This window comes from Rattus norvegicus, chromosome X (assembly GCF_036323735.1).
Source record: "Rattus norvegicus strain BN/NHsdMcwi chromosome X, GRCr8, whole genome shotgun sequence".
NCBI classification, from domain to species: domain Eukaryota; kingdom Metazoa; phylum Chordata; class Mammalia; order Rodentia; family Muridae; genus Rattus; species Rattus norvegicus.
Window position 1 is genome coordinate 13,080,310 of NC_086039.1, and position 12,709 is coordinate 13,093,018.

At 45.8% G+C, this 12,709-nt stretch overlaps 1 long non-coding RNA gene across 2 annotated transcripts in view; it reads right to left on the bottom strand.

Annotated features, from left to right (window-relative positions):
• Window positions 1-1,789: 1,789 nt before the first annotated feature.
• LOC134484123 (uncharacterized) overlaps window positions 1,790-12,709 on the bottom strand; it is a 51,013-nt gene continuing 40,093 nt past the window's right edge. For both annotated transcript variants that reach the window (XR_010061499.1, XR_010061500.1), the window contains 2 exons: window positions 2,605-2,703; window positions 1,790-2,157 (listed from right to left, as the gene is read on the bottom strand). This is a non-coding gene — a long non-coding RNA (uncharacterized LOC134484123). The remainder of the gene's footprint in view (window positions 2,158-2,604; window positions 2,704-12,709) is intronic.

Genomic DNA, 12,709 nt, shown 5'->3' on the forward strand with positions numbered 1-12,709 from the left:
CATCAAGAGCATGTCTAGCTCAGAACAGTGATGGGACCGATGCCCAAGAGCTGGCTAGTCCACACTGAACTGCCACAGAACCTGAAGAGGAAACGACACAGGGACAAGGCTCTGTTCAGACATCTGAAGGCTGCTCTGGGAGCTGGAGGAACTGATGCTTTCTGCTCAGAAGTTCTAAGGACAGGATGAGAACACTGGGGGAGGGGGACAATGGAAGTCACTTTGTCCACTCACAGATTTGTGACAATGTCAGCTGCTTCCAGTTGTGCTGGTCTGTGTAATGTCTGAGAGAGGCAGGGCCAAGAAGTTTTAGAGCTAATTCAGGAATCCAAGATGCCCCTTTGTGTGTTCATTCAGAGCCAGAGGGAAATGTCCAGTGTCCTAGTTTGGCCTGCCTTGTTCCCCTGAGACAGGGTCTCCCATTGAACTGAAGCCTAACATTTTGACTAGGTTGGCTGACCAGTAAGCTTCAAGGATTTGCCTGTCTCCACTTCCCATTGCTGGACATAAAGCCATGCTTAGCTTTCTTTAATCTGGGTGCTGGGAAATTGCACTCAGGTTTTTGTGCTGGCTAGTTTTATGTCAACCTGACACATGCTAGAGTTATCTCAACTGAGGAAATCACAGTTGAGAAAATACCTCCATAAGCTCAGACTGCAAGGCTTTTCTTAATTAGCAATTGATGTGGGAGGGCCCAGCACATTGTGGGTGGTGCTATCCTGGGCTGGTGGTCCTGGTTTCTATAAGAAAGCAGGCTGAGCAAGGCAGAAAGTACAAGCCAGTAAGCAACAGATTGCTGCTTCCGTTTCAGTTCCACTCCTGACTCCCCTGTATGATGGACTGTTACTTGGAAATGTAAGATGAGAGACCCTTTCCTTCCCAGGTTGCCTTTAGTCATGGGAAATAGAAACCCTAACTAAGTAAGGTAGATCCTCACGCTTGCACAGTATTCTCTCTTACCCACTGAGACATCTCCCTAGCCCTCTTTTTTTCCCTATTCTTTGCTCATTCTTCTATTCTGTTACTTGGAATACCAATGAGGTGGCTGGAGAGCTAGCCGCCACCTTACATTAGGAAGACAATGATTGCATCCTAGCAGTGGGAAAGAAAAATAAACTTTTTTTGAAGGCACAGCTAAGTAAAACATGAGACTACTCTGGGGGCCAAGCCCTTTGGGATCTCTGAGCCTTCATAGACAATCTTCATCTATACAATGAAAATCATAAAGCAGACTTCACACACACATCTCACACTGGGCCTGGACAGGGCACAGGACAGGAAGGCTCAGCAATGACAGGATGTTTGTGACAGCACTGGGACGACTGTTTAATATGACATCCCTCCCCTCTAAAAGTCAGAAGTTTGTTGCTGAACACCAGGAAAGGGAAGATGAAGATGGGGTGAGGTGGGAGAGTCACACAGAAGAACCATGGATACCCTCTTTCTTTCTGCAGTGCTTCCTAAAGTCTCTGCATTTCTTATTTCTGTAAGTTTTGATTTCTGGTCTGACCCTCCTAGGCGGAAGAAAGAGAGAAGGTTACATGACAGCATTTTTGAGCCTTCTTGTCCCTGAGTACATGGCCTCACCCCTCCCTGGTGTTTCAATACAGGGTTTCTCTGCGTTAATAGTCCTGGCTGACCCGGAACTTGCTCTGTAGACCAGACTGGCCTTGAACTCAAAGATCCATCTGCCTCTGACTCCTGTGTGCTGGAATTGAAGGTGTGTACCACCACCACCTGGTTTACATGACATTTTAAATATTATACTAGTCAGACCCTTGAGCCAAGATGAGTGAAGGGCTTTTATTTTATGGTCTACAAAGGCAAGGGGTGGCTGCCCTCTAAACGGCTTACTTCTTTCCAGGATTCAGAAGTAGGATCTGTAGAGGTCCACACTGCACACCACAAGGACGCCACTGACAGGCTTGTCCTTGCTAGCCTCCTGAGAAAGACATCCAAATGTCACAAATTAGATGTTAGACATAGAGCACATGATGACCAGAGTTAGGTGACTGAAGAGGAAACTTCTGGTGTCTTTGGAAAGTCAGTTGTGTTATATGGTGTTTTGCTGGGGCAGACTCGAGAAAGAGTGTTTTCCGGAAGCAGGCACAGGTGAGACGATGTTTCCCTAAGGCAGGCTCATGAAGGAACATTAACCTAAAGCAAACACATGAAAGGACACATGATGTTAAGAAGGACCAAACAATGAACACTGTTACAGGTGAGTGTTAGGGAGGTTATTTTTTAGTGGGACTAGCATGTCAGTAAAGCAGGCCTTTTGATATATTAAAATTTTTAAAGCAAAACAAGTTTAGATTTTGGTCAAATTTGTAGGACTTCTAACTTTACAGAATTGCCTGTTTGTTTCAATGTCTCCTTCCACTTGGCTCTTAGAGAAACTAAAACAGGCCTGGAGTTAAAACACTTGTCATTCTGTGTCCTAGTGTCCTCTCCCCCAGCAGACTGTCCCCTTTCTTCTGAAAAAGCAGATAGAGTCTTAGTTTTTTTTTTCTTTTATAATAAACACACCCCACCTCCATTCCCCCTCCCCCAAAAGGACTGAACAGATTGTGGGTGACACTGGATGATATTGGTAAACCTTACCATTGTTTATTGGTCATCATTTGTTGGGACTCCATAGAGAGAAAAAAAAATCTTCTGGTGGCATGCTGGTGGCTTCTTGCTGCTTCCTTGGACTTGAGCCTATTGGCAGAATGATGTCAGCTGATACAAACTCAAATGGTGTTTTGCTAAGACAGACTCATGTGCTGAGGCAAGACCCCTGGAGGACACATGATGTTTGGAGGAAGCATATAATAGTACTCAATGGGCAGTGACAGGGGCTTGCCTTGGCTTGCTTGCATAGCTAGCTTTGCAACACTTCTTGGTCTTGAGTCTTCGCTAATCTTTGCTTTGTTGAGAGAGGTGTGGCAGAGAACTTCTTCTGGCACTCCTGAACTTCTCTTGGCATTCCTGCTGGTCCTAATCACTCCTGCTGACTTGTGCCAATTTGGCTGAGGCCTGGCCATTGCTGCTAGGTCATGTCACAGCTGCCACTATCCTGACACGACTGAACTGGACTGCTGGTGTATCCTTGAAGTGTTTGCAAGTGGATCAAGCTGCCACTGCTGCTTCTTATGAACTAAACTGCTGATTTCACGATAGTGCAGATGGGATTTGCTCCAAAGAACAATGTCTAAACAGGTCCACTTCCCCTGTATACTAATAACCTTTCTTTTCTACTACCACTGGTGGGTGGTGGGCTAGAAGGGAGGTTAAAGCATTTAAGAACCAATATTAAAATTAGTGCTGAGAAAAATATAAGAGTACAGGTGACAAAGCCCCAGTGCTTACAGATTGTGAAACAAATGTAAATTCCTACCTGGCATTGATGGACAGCACATGTGCCCTGTCCCCTTGTTTTCATGAGCAGTCAGTCATGTCAGCTAAGGCCTTCTCCATTGACAGGAGGCTGCTCCAGGCCCTGTAGGTTGACCCAGTTCAACTGAGAGAATCTAATATGTCCCCAGGACTTCGGGATTCCTGGCTCTCTGGCCTTGGCAAATCAAAAGCCACTGCACCCATTATCCTAGCCCCCTAGAGGTTGAGGCTCCACTGTTTACAAGTTTGAAGCTAGCCTGGGCCACAGTTTGAGATCCTGTCTCAAAGGAGGAGGATAGGCAGGTATGGTGGCACATGCCTTTAATCCTAACACTTGGGAGGCAGATGGCAGACAGATCTCTGTAAGTTCAAGGCCAGCCTGGTCTACAGAGCAAGGTCTAGCCCCACCAGGACTATAAAACATGACCCTGAAAAACACACCGAACTCTCCCTGTTTTGCCTGCTGCAATTTAGCCTGAACCTTGAAGTGTCCACACACAGTTCAAGGCTCCCTGGTGTCTCTAGCCATGGACTTTCAGAAAGTCCCCTGGCAACTGTGAACTGGCCTTTAATGCTCTCGGGAGTCTGGAAATGACTGGGATCCCAGGCAGAATGTAAAAAGTGACAGTTTGTTAGGAAGCTGAGAGAAGCTGTCCAGACCCACTAGTCTACCCCTCTCTGCTTTTCATCTATTCAAGAGACTGAGGCTCCTGTCAGGCTCTGAGCAAGGCAGGACCTTGTGGTGCACACATTGCAATCCCAGTACTCCCTTGAGGCAGGGGGCTCTCGACTTCAAAATTACCATGAGGTACAGAGTGAGTTCAAGGTTACCCTCTCCCAGTAACTGACTGAATAAATAAATACGTTTGGAACAGGTGACCTCTTCTGAAACTGGCAATGAAGTCACCTAGAAAAACAAATCTTGAGAGAAGAGGGCTGCAAATGGAAGGAGAGGAAGCTACTAAAATACTTGTCAGCTTCTAAGGGAGGATGTCAGATCCCAGCCAAGGAACCACAGGGAGACAGAAGGCAGGACAGGGATAGGTGCTGAAAGCCCCCCCAAATGCTTGTTTGTGCCTCAGTTGTCAAGCCACTTGACCAAAGATGGGAGATGGGACCCATGGATGGGTTTGCTCCATTCTGGGGTTAGGGGATTAATGGGGGTAGCTGGTTACTTCTACTCAGCCAACACTTTGACCCTCCAGCCCTGACCCACTTTCAGATCCCTTGAGGTCTTGGGCAGCAGCCAAGGGTACCAACTGCTCTGGTCACACTGCTGGAAAGGCAATACAGGAAGAACAGATCTGGCCAGCATCCTTCCGGAATCCCCCTTGACATTGGCTGTGTTAATCATTGCAGAGCGCGCACTTGCAACCTGCCTCCTCCCGAGGGCTTTCTCTGCAACCAAGGGAGGCAGACAGGCAGCACCAAGAGCCACTTCTCCCAGGGGCAGGCTTCAGTGACAACAAACAGAAGTTGGTGGAGCATGACCCAGGTCCCTCAACTCTCTGTGGCACAGTTCTGAAGAGACCTAAACCTGAGAAGGCTGGGGGTGGGAGATTTGGGTCCCAGCAGTACTTAAGACCTGCTGTCTTGCCACCAGACAGACAGTACATTTTTAATCCCAGCACTTGGGAGACAGAGGCAGGTTGATTTCTGAATTCAAAGCCGACCTGGTCTACAGAGGGAATTCTAGGACAGCCAGGCCTATACAGAGAAACTGTGTTAAAAAAAAAAACCAATCCAGTACTCAGGAGACCCACGAAAGAACCCATGTCCTCCCAAATTCACACACTGATGTTCCAAGGTGGAGACTTTGGGAAGTCACTGGGTCGCAAGAGGTAGAACCTTCATAAGTGACATTAATCCCTTCCTCCTTCTGCCATGTGTGGGCGCTAAGAAATGGGGCCATTCATGAGCTAGAGCGTTGGCCCTCACCAGACACCTTGCTTTTCAACATGACAGTCTCTGGAACTGTAAGAGAAAAGAATTTTTTTCTTCTTTATAAGTATAGTGATTTGAGTGTTGTCCACCATAATGTTGGGCATTTGAATACTTGGTCTCCAGTAGGTGGCGCTGTTTGGGAGGACTTAGGAGAATGTCCTTGTTGGAAGTATGTCATTGGGGTAGGTTTGAGGAGTCAAAGGCCTCATTTATTGCCAGTGTGTCTCCGTTTCCTGCTTGGGGTTCACGAGGTGAGCCCTCAGCTTCTTGGTCCTCCTACCATGCTTTTTCTTTGCCAACAGGAACTGGAAGCCCGTGGAACTGGAAGCCTGCGAAACTCAAATCTTCTATAACCGGCCTTGCTTCTGATGCTTTAGTCAGAGCAATAGAAAAGTGGCTGATATAATAAGCATCCAGCTTACAGAACGTTATTGTAGCACTTTAAACAGATAGGCCCGAATCCCAGTAGTCTCTGAGTTTCCAGAGGGCAAGCCCTCAGTGTGCCACCTCTGCATCTTTCCTGACCGAAGAAATGCACACGATACATAGAACTGAATTGCTTTGAAGCTAATCCAGACACTTTCCCTATCCATCAAACTGTGCTCTCTCAGAGCTGCCCTTCCCCTCCCATAGTGCTATTTATTCTTTTATTTCATGCATTCATAAGTCCACATAAATATGATGGACAACTACTATATGCAAGGCACAAGCCCCACCCCCGCCCCAACCCCGCAGGTCCAGCTGTCTTTTCTGTCTTCAGTCGTCGCATTGGTCTGCCCATTCTTTCTTGGTCTATTGGTAACTGACCTTATGTCCATGCTCTATACAATAATGTTGCAGCCAATAGCAAGCGGCATACAGGACAATGGTCGCATAAGGCTATATCTCCTTGTGATATCATTAGTGTTTGTGTAAGTACACTCTAGGATGTTCACACAATATAATCACCTAATGATGCCTTCTCAGAAGAGTCCCTGTTATTAATTGATGCATGACTGCATTTGCATTTGAAATGAGGCTATTGGAGGTAGAAAATTTTCTCCAAAGAGATGACTTTCTAGCAACTATACAAGGGTAGCTGCCAATATTTTGAGACAGGGTAAAGAGACTCTAAAATCTGGCCTCTTAACTGGAATGTTCTGCTGTGTCTGAGCTAGGAGTATAGCATTATATGCTCAACCCTAGCTAGAACCAAGCCTCTGCACCTATAAAAACTCATATATGCAAAGACACACACTAAGCATAAATGCTCCCAGGAGCCCGCTGCGTATATGCCCAAGTTTGGTCCCTTCCCTTCCCCACCACTGCCAGCCACCTGTCCGGCACCTGCACTGTAAATGGAGAAGTTGTGTGATTGACAGGCCAGCCAGCAGCTTACATTTGGTTGGAATCTGAAATACCATTACCATGGCGACCACAGTCCCTGGCAGCTCTGTTATCTTCCATGCTCTGGGGAGTTGAGTGCTGTACCTGAGAGACCTTCCTTCTGGAAGCCACTCCTCCCGTCAGGAGTGCCTTTTAATTTCTCCCTGGAGCCTCGATGCTTTGGAGCAAGTTGACTTCACACCTCTCTCTGCTAATGGGGAAGGAGGTTTTAGGGTGAGTTGTTAAGCTTTAATCAGGCTCCTGGTCCCCTGAAACCTTGGAGCTGCTCTCCTGGGGTGTCTGATGCCATGTCTACAAAAGACAGTAAGAAATCACGCCTTTCACACACAACCCCAGTCTGGAGCTGTACTCTCTGGAAGGAGGTAGCGCTCACTTGGGGGTGGGGGGGTATCGCTCAGATCTATGTGGCGAATATTTGTACTCCCGAAAATTCTTCTGTTAACATTTGAAATCCTGAGGCGATCAGGATTTATATCAGGAGTGGTATCAGGAAGTTGGACCTTTTGGGGGAGGGTGATAAGGTCTTTAGGGTGGAGTTCTCATGAATGGATTAGTGCTCTTACAAGAAACTTCTTAGAGAGATCTTTGCATCTTTTCTATTGTGTGTGTGTGTGTGTGTGTGTGCACCCTAGTGTACATGTACATATGTGAGACTACGGCTCTTTAGCTTCTTACACTGTCACACAGCACTTGATCAAGAAGCAGAAATGCTCTCTGGACGATGAGTGTGACTTACTGTGGAATTTTGCTTGACATGATTGGGTTGATTGGCCAAGTAAACACGCAGAACACCTGCCGGGGCTGCTGAAGGCAACAGGGACAGTTGAGATGAAAGATAGGTGCGGTGCTGCTGTATAACAAACTGTCCCCTAAATTCTGCAACATTAAGGAAATGAACACTTAACTATTTTATATAGTATCTGAAAGTCAAGAAGCCATGAACGCGCAGTTCAGCTGTATGGTTCTGCTCCAGGGACTGCCTTGTGAGGTTGTAGTCAAAAGTATCAACTGCAGCCAAGAGCTATCTGAAGGCTTGAATGGGACTGAAGAATCTGCTTCCAAGATGGCCGACACACATAATTGTTGAAGGGAGGCCTTAGGCCTTGCTGCTCATTGGCCAAAGGCTCAGCTTCTCACCACATGGACTTCTCTACAACACTACTCCTGACACAGAAGCTGGTCTTCCCCTGAATCACGTGATCTTAGGATATTTGAGGCAGAGAAGAGAAAGGCATGAGCCCAAGACAAAAGCTACACTGTCTTGTATAACCTAATCTGAAAGTGATATCCTGTCACTTTGGCTAAATTTATATTGATTACCTAAACTGGGGACAATGTGACAAACTACTCAGGTCTGTAGTAAATATTAAGAAACAGAAAGGTAGCGGTCTGGAGAGAAATGACTCAGCAAGTTAAGAGCACTTATTGCTACTCTCCTTGCCAATGACCTGGGTTCAGCTCTCTGCACCTACACAGCTGCTCACAACTGTCCATTCTAGGAGACCTAACACCCCCTTGTGGCTTCTGCAGACACCAGGCACACAGGTGGTACAGATATATGTGCAGGCATTCATATACACGATTTTTTTAAAGAAATAAATCTTTAAAAAGCAAAGAAGTAGAGATCATAGGCAGGGGCAGATCTCAGAGACCACCTACTGAAAACATGTGGATGCGTACAAAGACAAATAGAACCTTTTTAACAGCTGGAACCCTTGTTTCACTTCCTCCAACCTCTATGGCATAGTAAACTGCTGGAAAATCTGATGTCCTTAGTCAAGACTGTGCAGGCATCTGCATCATGATCCAGAGGCTGAAGTGTAAGGGCTGATTCACCTTGGCCTTCCAAATCATGAGCAAAGGTCTCCTGTAGCCATCCTTAACAATGAGCTTGCATAGAGGAGGATCCTGGGAACTGTAGCTTCAACTTACTGAGGTAACCGTACAGCAAAGGAACCACAGGCTGGTTAACAGAGGAGGTAATCCTTATGTGTTTTCTGCCCCTTCTTGAACTGGAGCTAAAAGCGAAGACAGCCATGGGTGAGTCAGAGCCTGACAATGAGAAACTCAGACTTTTCTGAACCTTGGAGAAAGCCCCTCCAATTCCCTCTTTGGGGTTATGAAAAACCCACTCTGGTTTAAACTTCTTTCATTCTGTAGGAAGCAAAGAGGGAGAGAAAGAAGGGAGTTGGAGGCTTTGAAGACTGGTTTCTCAGAGTAGGTTATCAGTTCTGTCCACATCATATCAGAGAGTCAGGTGGAAAGTGTACATTTGTCAGGGATAATGAATCTGGAGAGGTGGTACTGATGCTAAGTAGGGGAGCGTTAGGCACTTGGCAAGGACAGACGAATGAAAATGGTGGAGATGCTGGGAAAAGAGCGTGCATGAGCTAAAATTGTGCATGGGCACCTAATTCTGTTTCCTTTTCTCTCTGGGGTCACAGAAAAACTACGTTGCTGGTCTCCTTTGAAGTTAGACTGGGCTGATATGATTGGGTTCTGGCCACTGAGATATAAGTTGTTTCTGGTCATGATTTTTTTATCACAACAACAAAAAAAGAACTAATATACTTGAGAAACAGTCTAAAAAAGGAAACCTATTCATCCAGAGGTGAAAATTCTCTGTATTTCAGGAGTCTTTGGGGTAACAAAAGTACCCCAGATGCCAGTGGTTTCAGTGGCAGTGATTTCTGGCGTGGCTTGACTTGACAGATCCTCAACTCTACCTCCTGTTAGCTAACATCATTCTCTCAGCTGCATTCAGCTAGGGACTAGGCCAGAAGAGCTTCAGTCAATGTATCTGGCTCCTGGCTGCTCTTCCATGGGACCTCTGAGATCTATGCCCAGGCCATATCATCCTTCATCAGTCTAGCTTCCTTACTGCAGGGCACAAAGGCAGAAGCTGCCAGCCTTTGTTAAACAGAAGGCCCAGGACTGATACTCCATCACTTCTGCCACATGTGTTGGCCAAAGTGGGTTAAAAGGTGATGGGGGTTAAAAGGGTTAAATGATGCCCACCAAAAGAAATGCATGTGTTAAAGACTTGGTTGTCACCTGGTGACGCTATTTGGTTACTTGAGAATGGAGGGCCTAGATGAAGGAAATAAGTTATTGGGGATGGACCTTTTGGGTATCTTGTCCCTATCCCCCCACCACTGCTCCCTGTCCACAGTGGATCGAGTAGACCCTGCTGCATGCACATGCTGTTATGATGTTCTGCCTTACTGCCAGCTAGAACACACAGAACCAAAGACCATGGCCCAAACCCTCTGCTCTTCCTTTTAAGTTATTCTGTTTTTTGCTTTATCATAGTGCCCCAAACTCTAACATGGAAAGGGTGAGAGTTTCAGTATGAAGCATCCCTTCCAAAGTACTCTCAGACTCAAGGCTCAGGCAACGCCACACTGGTACTACTGAGCAGTAAGTGGATCACAAGGATGCTGCCTCACCATTGACTGACGGATGACTTCATGCTGAGTGAGATATTGAGGGCTAGGGTCTGATTGTGGCACGCCTTTGTTCGTTGCCCCTTCCTGTCTTGCTCTGCTTCCTGGTTTACTGTGACATAATGAGGCTTTCCTCCACATGCTTCTGTCACAGGCCCATAGCAGTAGAATCATAGGCTCACGGGAAAGTTCTGACACCAAGCAACAAAAGAAATCTTCCTCCTCCTTTAAATGCTTCCTCTGGGGTGTTATCTCAGAGCAACACAATGCCAACTAACTCAGAAGGCCAGTCTGGGCTGAGAGGCAGGTGCTAAAGTTTGGACATGGACTGTCATTCTGAGTCCCCATCTGTTAAGGGTTTGGTCCTTGCATGGTAGTCTTAGGGAGTAGTGAAACGTAAGAGGTGGGCTCTAGTGGGAGGGTCTTTGACCATTGAGGATATTGCCCTTGAAGAGAACTATAGGACCCCAGTTTCTTTCTGTCTCTGTCAGTCCCAACCATGAGGTGAACAGGATACTCTACCATACACTACCCACTGTGGCAGGGCAACACTGGCCCAAAGCAAAGGAACAAATTGTTCATGAATCGAAACCCCCAATGATGAGTCAAAATGAACCTTTCCTGTTTATAAGTTAATTATTTGGGGTATTTGTTATAGTCATAGAAAGCTGACAAACACAAAAGGATAGTCAGACAGGGAGCTGGAGTGAGTGGTGTATGAGCCAGCCCAGGGAGGGAAGAAACTACAAAAGTCATGTATGGAGACTCGCAAGTCTGCACATTTCAACCTTTGAGGCTAGATAGGAATTTGTGTTAATCTTCTTGAAAAGAGAGTAAGAGTAGTATGGAGAGGGAACAGAAGAAGAGTGAAAAAAGATATATTCTGATTAATATATATGTTAATATAATAATAAATTTAATAATAATTATTGTATATGTTAATTATATATGCTATATATAACATCATATATGTATGATATATATGTTATATGTAACATGTATGTTATGTGTTTATATAATATATATTGTATGTATATATATCAATATATGTTAAACACACATACACACACACACGCGCGCGCGTGTGTGTGTGTGTGTGTGTGTGTGTGTGTGTGTGTGTGTTAATCAAAAGACAAGGCTCAGTACATAAGTGCTGCCAAACCTGAGAACCTGAGTTCAATCCCTGGGTCCCACATGGTAGAAGAAAAGAACTTACTGCCCCTCAGTTATCCCTACCTCCATGTAGGTGTGATCTAATTAACTTTACAAACAAACTAAAACAAAAGAATACTGCCAGTAGCGGCTTCACTCCCTCCATTGTGGCAGTTTTCCCTCCTAAATGGTTGTGTCTCGTACCGCAGTCTTCATGGATTACCATGACCTTGCTGCACTCCCATTGGCCTCCAGAGCAAATGTCTCTATTTCTTAAACCTTGGTAGACCTCTGTGACCACCTCAACTAATAGCATATGCCAGAAGTGATGCTAGGTGATGTCCAGGGTTACAGCATGGGAGGAGATAGCTTCCATATGGCTCTCTGTCTTGGGACCGCATGCTTTGAGAGCCCTGAGCCAACCTGTTAAAAACTCTGGCTTCCTCAGAAATTCCATGTCTGAGAGACCACACAGAGTGGCCACATTAGGGGTGAGGGCCAGGAAAGCCTCTACTTATTCTAGTTTCCAGCTGCTTGGATCTAACCGAGCCAGATGGCAGATGTGCGAGTGAGCAGACTGGAAAATTTAATCCCAGCCTTCCAAGTCACAGTCATTTCTTTCTCTTGCTGCCTCAACAAGACACATGACAAAAGTGGCTTACGAAGAAAGGGAGTCTTCCCAACTCCTGGTTTGAGAGGACGCATCTAGCATCTGTCACACAGGAGAAGGCACAGTGGCAGAGCATTATCCCTCATTTGGGATAGTTCTTGGTGGAATTTCTCTGAGGACATCCTCATAGACATACTCAGAGGTATGTTTTCTAGGTGATTCTAAATCCCATTTAGCTAGGACAGGAGAGATGGCTCAGAGGTTAAAGCCATCTGCTGCTCTTGAAGAAGACCCAGGTTCAGTTCCTGGTACCCGCACAGCAGCTCACAATCATTTGTAACTTCAGTCCCAAGGGATCTGATGCCCTCTTCTGGTTTCTGAAGCAACCAGGTAAATGTGTGAGGCCCTGGATTCCATTCCAAGAATTGCAAAAAAAAAAAAAAAAAAAAAAAGGAAAGAAAGCAAAACAAACAGAAAGGAGAAGAGATGGAGAGAGAGAGAGAGAAGGTAGATAACTTCAATTTCTTAAACCACACTGATTTAACATGAAAACAACCAGAGGAACTGTTTAGTTCTAAGGGGAAGCTGGAGTTTAAACTCTTCATTATTCACTCCAACTGGCCTCATATCTAAAGTCCCAGTCTGGTAAATACGTTTTAAATATGTGCCTGCCTATGTAAGGCAGCAACATGCTCCTCCCCATGCCAGCTCACTTGAGGATTATGGCTCCTTGCCTGTCTTCTTGTAGATGAAGAGGTTACCGAACACGAAGTATAAGGAGAAAAGGAAC